This window comes from Temnothorax longispinosus, chromosome 4 (assembly GCF_030848805.1).
Source record: "Temnothorax longispinosus isolate EJ_2023e chromosome 4, Tlon_JGU_v1, whole genome shotgun sequence".
Lineage (NCBI taxonomy): Eukaryota > Metazoa > Arthropoda > Insecta > Hymenoptera > Formicidae > Temnothorax > Temnothorax longispinosus.
In genome coordinates, this window is record NC_092361.1 from 18424782 (window position 1) to 18433229 (window position 8448).

The window sequence follows — 8448 nt, forward strand, 5'->3', positions numbered from 1 at the left end:
AAAAAAAAAGAAAGAAAAATATCGATAATTGGAACGTTACCGCGCAGTCAACGATATTTTACGTAAACCGACAGGGGCAAAGTCCGTGTCGGTTGACGACGTTATTAGCAAACTTCCGTCCTCTTTGCATCTTCATGCATTTTCATCGGTAAGCATTTGCATTTGACCAAGATAATCGCGCCGCTCTTAATTTATGAATAAAAATCGTGTAAGTGTAATTAATGCCTGTTTTGAAGACGGCAATTAAGAATCTCTTCTTCTAATATGTGTCTTCTTTCAAGAAGAGATTCTCTCGCAAGACAGAAGGCGATTTTAGATTAAGTACGTCTCGTTGTTGTTTTAATTTTCTTATATGTTCGAATTACGGCGGATAATCCGCGGTGTTCGTAAAGAGCAAAGGGTAAGTAGGTGCATCCGTGCGTGTATGCGTAAGTGCGTGCGTGCGTGCGTTCACACGCAACTAAAATGGAAACAATTTTGTAGCTCGCGTCTATCGCGGTCCACTTTTTTTTCCGAGAGAGATCTCACGAGTGCGCATTGTTACGTTGTTAATATCAGGCGACCAGCTGGCGGAAAAGCGCAATTTTTGTTCAGCGGGTAGCCGCGTTTAATGGAAACGGCACCGAATTTTTTTCGCCGAACCTTTAACGACAAACAATTGCGCCGTCACCTGTCAAACACATGCTACGCACTGCGAGTGCGAAATACTATCGATCGAGCCGATATTACGTAAGAGTTATATTAACAAAAAGGAACTGCCGTGCGATACGTTGTTCCATAATGTTACCGAGATTTTTTCTCTTGTATTTAATACATGCTTATAAATATCTAATGTCACATTTAATATTTAATACTTACTTAACATTTTATAAAATATAATTAATATTAGTTTAACTTCAATAAGATAATTAAGTCAATATTTTATAATATATCATAAAAATAATATTTGATTTAATTTGATTAGAATCCAGACGCGCCATTTTTTAACAGATTGCAGTCACAAATATGATTTTAAATTTATTTACGTGTGTCTTTTTATACGCGCATCACGCATAGTTAAGAAATTGTTTTTCTTTCACTCTATAATACTTATATTAATAATAAAGTTACGTAGTATATAATTAATCTACTCAACATACAAATTGTCAAAACAGGTTTTGATAGCTCACGATATCTACTCTTTATATAATAGGCGCTTACAAAATAGACACAAATTCGAGAAGAACGTATTACGATTTTTTTCTACTTAAAAAAAAAGTATTGAAAAATTAAATAATATAATAATCGATTTTATAAGCCTTCTGTATAAGTGGATTAATATTTAATTTAATAAAAGACTGATCACAGAGAATTCGAATCGTTATTCGTATTTCATCATGTTACGAGATGTTATGAAAAGATTTGAGCTAGTATAAATGAAAATGAAAAAGAGGATGCTTGATAACATGAACGACATGTTGTATTAAAGTACTACGTAGACAAAACAATACTGTAGCTTTCCTTCGACGGGGTAAAATGCATATAGATGACAGCGTGCGCGCGCTACCCGAAGGACACTTTGATAAAAATGCCTTCGTGGCCGATGCCTCACTCGGAATAGATTGTGAAATGCAAACTGGGCCGTAAAAGAATTCCGATCGGGCGAATGCATCTACCTACATATCGACCGAATCGCCGGGGCTTGCGGAGTGGATTAGAACTGTCGGGTTGAAATCGAACCTGTCACTGCACACGTACCATACAAAGCTATCGATGCATTTTTATTCAAAATCGACGGTAATCCTGTCGCTGTATGCATATTGATTATCGTTCCCTGAATGAAATGATGCAAGCAGCAACGATCAATCTCTTTTCTATATCACGTAACCGAAGCTGAAATCTATTAAAAGGCTAATATATCAATAGCTAACTCCTTGCATTTGCTCTTACATAATACCGTTGACGCGCTCGACTGAATCTCTCGCGAGGCTAAAAGTCTCGTAAATAAAAATATCCGAAAAAAGACGTGACGTTCGAGAAGTTGATTGACTTTTCGAACAAAAAATTTGATGCAGAAGAGGTTGTATATCGAAGAAAAAAAGAAAGGAAGGGAAGAAGAAAGAGAGAATAATATTCTAGTGAGACTTTGAGACTTTTCCAGACTGAAAATTTCAAAGAAATCGAAAGCGTCACTTTGAATAATAAAAAGAGAAATGTCTCAACGTTGCGGCAAGTCACAAGAAGCGTTGTAAGTCTCCATACTGACGTAACGATCGAGAAATTTGCATGTGACGATAATTATGCCAGAGTAACGGTGGTTTATCGTCGGCGTTCGATCACGTTGCCGCGACATGATCTCCCGGCGGATCCCGACCGACGGCCGGTTGCGTGATTATATCACGCAGTTGCAATCCGCGCACAGAGAGGAAGAATTCCGGTCGAACGCCGCGCACTAAGGGAGCACGGCGCTTTACTCTCGACGTTACTCTCTGGGGTACGCCCGAGTAAATCAGCTACTGTCAGGATGGACGTGGAATGGATATGACGGTGCCGGGCAAAATGATTGGCGTACCGACTCGCGGGGGAGCAATCGTAACCGCGGTAATGGATCATCGATTTTTCCCGTGACCTCCGGGGGTAAACGGTCCCGACGGGGGTGACTCCGCGTGGCTCGTCTCTGAAATTACGATTTTCCGAGCGTGCGACGGCGTGGCGGCGACGGCGGCGTCTTGACCGCGCCCGCCACCGATTCGCCGAACGGGCCAACAAATAAATTAGTCAAAGCGGGGATTTAAGGCGTCCTCGGTTTCCATTAGACAAGCCCCCGTTGTGTCTTTCTCTCTCTCTCTCTCTCTCTCTCTTTCTCTCTCTCGGAAAGAGAGACCGAAGACGCCTGTCCGACCTCCTCGCTGCCGCCATTTGTCTGGGAGGGAAGCCAAGCTGAAAGAAGCTAATTTCGAGTCTCAAGCGAGTACCGTGGAAAACGCGAACGTTTCCACCGCGTTTTCCGCGCCTCCTCGAATACCTGTCGTTGTTGCTCGAGGCACTGAAGTGGTCCCTTCGAGTCAAGTTTGTCAACGAGCAGCGAGTTACGGGTTCAATTACGCTCATAAATGGGCGAGAGAAACAAACGTTGAATCTCTGTGTCGCTAATGGACATTGCAATACCGAGAAACGTATCTGTCGATTTATATAAACCTCGCTCGACATAAACGTTATCTTTAGAAAAATCTATAGGTAAATTCCAAAGCAACGAGGAAAATTATAAGCATAAATAAGAGCGCAGTTGGTCTTGACGTAGCAGCGTGTTGCTGCGTGTTCGGCGCAACTGCGTAAAATGAGCTCGATAACTAACTTATGAATATAAATATAACGTGCGAACATGCTTAATAATTCATAAACATAAATGAATCATCTTCTTGCGTTTGAAAACCCAGTCTCTCTTCCATTAATCGATTACCTGCCTTTCTGGCTAGTTCTGGCTGAATGTTTGTGGCTCGAGATATAAATGAAGAGAGAAAAAAGAAAAAAGAAACTGTAAAGTAGTGATTATTTTATTTAATGCATTATCTATATCATTCATACTGTATTATAAAAGTTTTGTTCTCAACTTTTTGTAGAAACGTTCCTGTCGATTTTCCAACATGATTTAATAATCTTAACATAGTTAGCAATAAGTAATAAAGTGAAAGACATAAGTTCTACCATTTATGATAAATGTATATTGTACGTTAACGTGAATATTATCTCAGCGAATAAGAAAAATGCGCAAATTTTTTTATAACTCGCTTGTGCAAATATACATACGAATGGGTATGAAAAAGTGTTGAAGAAAAATATCCATCATATTACGCAAGCGTCTGACTTTCTTGGATTGTTTTTTCCGTGTTTTTTGCTATGCAAGCAGATCCCGTAAATCGCACGGTTGATCGCGCGTAGTCGCAACAGTCGTGCAAGGTCGTGCGATTACATTTGACTTTTCGCGTGCAATCAGTATCTATTTTCGCTTCAGGCCGCGCGGCCGCGCCGGTGCGCTCTCTCTCGGACGCTATTAGACGCACTCGCTGCCAGCGTCTCTCCGTTGCAGCACGTGTAAGCTAAATAATTTAGTAGCTTGTTCCGCTGCAATTAGCGCAGACATCGGAACGGTGCTTTACCGCATCAGCGGATCGATAAATTGGATAAGGCAACGGGCACGGCGGAGGGGACGCTTAATTACGCAACTCTGTTGCCGTGGCGGGGAAAAAAGCATTGTAATTTTTCATTACGCGATACGCATTACTTCCAGCGGCTTAGCATTACTTTATAATAAGTTTATAATAAGCGGCAAAGTATCGCAATCGTGACGAAAATGAATTTCGTGATTTCGTGACGTAGACATTGATATGCTTTGCCGTCCCTCTCGAATCCAGCTCGATCCAATTAGTAATTAAATTTGCGCCACGATAGAAATTTTACGGTGGTTATGATTCAAAAAGTAATCATTTTAATATGAGATATCACATTTAACTCTCTTTTACTATAATTAAACGTAAGTTCTGATTAAATATTAAGATCAATCTTGAGTCTTTGTACTCTGTGAAATGCAATTTATATTTTTTATCAAATCACATCGATGAGATTTTCAATTAGATATACATACGAATATGTGTGATTTAAAAGTTAAAAATTTAACATTTATTAGAATAGTTTAACTAAAACTAGACCTCGATGTTACAACTTGTACAAATTATTTGTAAAATACCTGCTTATAATTTTGCTAAATATAAAAATATATATTCAATTTTCTTTGAAATAACTCAAGCTTAAGTGGCATTCGAATAAAATATTATTATTCCCAAAATAGATAATTATTCCAAATAAACGAGATGTCCAACGGTATTCTTATAGAGAGCTTTAATATGCAACAATTACATTGATGATATAACCGGATCTCCACGATTATGTGAAAATCACAGTGTGACAGTATAATTGAATAATTCTGTTAATAACATGATTACCCGTTATTTGCGTTAACAAGCGTGTATATTTACTCGGTAATTTTAGAAATACGCATATTGTATAGAATCTCATTTACGTCTCTAATCTTATTTAATTCCATGCCTCTTTTCAATGCTCTCTTTTTTCTTTCTTCCACTTTCCACTTTGCACAAATATTACATCATATTATATATTTAATGAACAAGCATAAAACATCATAATAATAGTCTAGTTAAGTTATTAAAATGTATTTTAGAAATCCACGGAATTAAAAGTAAATTAAAAGAAAAGAACATTTGTATTAGTATAAAAAGATTAGCCAGAGAAATTTCTGCGAATGCTAATTCTGTCAAAAGATATAGTTCTAACAAGAAATTTTTATCTGCGAACGCTAATTCTATCAAAAGGTATGTTTTAATTTTATCAAAATACATGGTTCTAATAAGAAATTCTTTTCTTAGAAGAAATTTCTTTTCTTACACTATTAAATTAATTAAGTCCTTTAGTAAGGCAATATGCTATCATAATATAATAATAATGCGATTAACCGGATTAACGTTCTCATATAATACCTCCTGTTTTTTCCGTAGTATAAGTGAAAAAGAAGCTACCTTAAATATATAAAAAAAGAATTAAGTATTTAAATATTAAAAAAAATATTGCATATAAGAATCACAAGAAATAACAAGTGTTAATATGCTAAGACAGCATAGCATTAAGCAATATATCGTAACATGATGCGATCTTTTTTACTATCGCAGTGATTTGTTTTAATTGTGAAACGCGATAATAGCAACACCGATAGTTGGGATCCCGCGCAGAAACTATGTTAATATTAAGAAAACTACTTTCTCGCGGCACGCGAAATCCAATAACGCGGTAGTCTCGGGGTGTCGTTTATCAAGCTTAGCGGTTAGCTGCGTTCAAGGGGTGTACGAAACGAACGAACGAATGAACGCAATAAAAAGCTCGGATGCGTAAGCCTGTTTACAAAGTCTGGCTACGTTCTGCGGTGGTGCAGTGGGTTGCGTATACGGACGCTCTAGAGCACATTTATCGTCACTACCGACCGCCCACATTAGACGAAGGACATAAATCCCCGAAAGTAATCCAGGACGATGCGTGGAGGCTCGCGCCAACGCGTTCGTCCCCGTATTCGCGGCGATACGTCGACTCGAATTTGATTATAGAAGCCATAGAGTGAGAAAGAGAAAGAGAGAGAGAGAGAGAGATAGTCGGAGGGTGCACGCAACGACGACGGCGATGGACGCGCGGGACATGGAGCATGCGGAGGGGAACAGGGAACATAAAAAGGGACGTGTTTTATTTAAAACCGACGTCGGCCGGCACTCCGCTAAAGCCGTATATATAGCGATGTACAACGCGCGCGCGCCACTGTTATAGCGGGGAATATCACCTTATGCATTATTCAACGTGATATCGATATTACTAATTCAATTGCAATTCCACTTTTGTGAACGCGGGCCCGGGGATCCCCGGGCATACTTGCTGCCTAATTAATACGGTGACGTTGAAAATTATTCTGATCGAAACGAGACGCGTTTTGATTGCCGACGCGATCCTGCCAAGATACCGCGTCGCTCGTATATTCCACAACGTGGAAGCGCGATCCTTTCAAAGAGATCTACACTTTTTCGTCAGGTTGTTTACGTATTACGTATAGATGTACAAACTCTTGTCGAAAATTGTAAGAGAGTCGCAGTGCTTACGAAAATCGCGCTCCTCGTTGCACGCGAGCGTAACGGAGACGCTGCTCTCCTGCACGCCCAAAGACGGCTCCGACGTAATGGATGCATTTACCTTGGTGGTACATAAGTGCTTTGATAACGATAGAAATTGCGCCATTGACACGGCGTGACTAATAACTGCCGAAGAACACGTCGCTTCCCCGAATAAGTACGTACCGTCGGATGTCGCGGCTCGTTACGCCCGTCTCGGCGCACGATATACAACAATTAAGTTGTGTGCGCACGTACCCTGTCTGTATACACATCCGCTTCAATTCGATTATTTCATCGATATATATATTTCAGATATTGGTGCATTAGGAGGGCTCAAGCTAATTACCTGTACCGTAGGTAGACACGTCCCCCTTAACGCGTCGAAGGACTACGAGGGGGAGGGGGACGACAAAGTTTCCGGAGTTGCCGCTTGGCTTTCATGTGGTTCACGTCTTCCGCTGTTACGCCGTTACGAGTGCGGTAATTGGGTCATTGCGACGGTAACGTCGTATTACCTGCAAGTACATTAAAATCGCAAGTCCTATACGCTAAGTAGACGTCGACCGGAAGCAATCTCGTTTGCGTTGACCCCCGAATTTTCGTTCACGGACGCCGCGCGACCAGTTCGAACGTTTATGATTCCGATCGGTCTGAATCCGCGATCGGCTGAGTTCATAACTATATACGTTAGACTCTCCCTCGAACGCGACGTAAAATATATATGGAATGGAAATATTCGGATTGCTATAACCCGAGATCCTCGTACACAAACCGTATTCGCAAGTTTTCTAATATGAATATGTAGAACGAAGTTACGTTAATGTTACGTTAACATTTCATTAATTTCGATCTCCAATTTTCTCTTCGATTAGTTTGACGATCGCTGAGAATGAGGGAAAATCTAGTTCACGATTTCTCTCTCTCTCGGAATTATTCAAACGATTAAACCATTATTTTATGCAACGCGACACAATTTCCAACTTTTCCATCCTGAAGGATCAAATTCGATAAAGAGCGAGGTGATTTCGCGGGAATTGTCATTCGCTATTGTATATTAAATAAGTGCACGTAAATTGCTGTCCGTACACTCGTGTTATTCTGTTTTTCCCTATTCTATCATTATCCGTCGTATCGGCTATGATAATTTCACTAATCGAGTAATGAGCGGTTTGCATAAATGAACAGCGGTATCTCTGATTTTCTATATCGTCGGGCGATTTACATGGGGAGCTAAATGTGATCACGCCGAGATTCGGTACGAATACGCGAATATGTACGCATTTATCATATAGAAGGGAAATACATCTTGTAGAATATTTTATTAAATATATATTGTAAATTGAAAATAATCTCATTTATATGTAGGAGTAAATAAATGTATCTTTCCAAGTAATTTTTATTTAACCATTATTGCATCCCCTCCAGGAATTTTTTAATTTAGAAAATGTCAAGAAAAGCAGACGAATTAAAATTGTACAAAACATTAAATAAATTAATTTTCTTCTTTTCATTCGAGTTTCATCATAATTTTATCTTCACCTGACAATTAAGTACTGAATTTGCTACATGCTTAATGTTATAATTTCAAGAAAAAGTTATAATTTCATGAAAATAAAATTTTTTAAACGAGATTTTGATGGAGGAAACGTTTTTCCAGTCTTTTGATGAGGAATCTCTTTTAGCATAGCCGTCCGTTATCAAACACCCCGCATTGCGATAAGATTACATCCCACGCTAGAAGTTGCGT

The 8448-nt window shown here is 39.3% G+C and overlaps 1 long non-coding RNA gene across 1 annotated transcript; it reads left to right on the forward strand.

Annotated features, from left to right (window-relative positions):
* Window positions 1–2590: 2590 nt before the first annotated feature.
* Window positions 2591–8172, forward strand: LOC139812196 (uncharacterized). The gene is made up of 2 exons (XR_011731830.1): window positions 2591–3516; window positions 3600–8172. It is a non-coding gene; the product is annotated as an uncharacterized lncRNA (long non-coding RNA).
* Window positions 8173–8448: the final 276 nt, after the last annotated feature.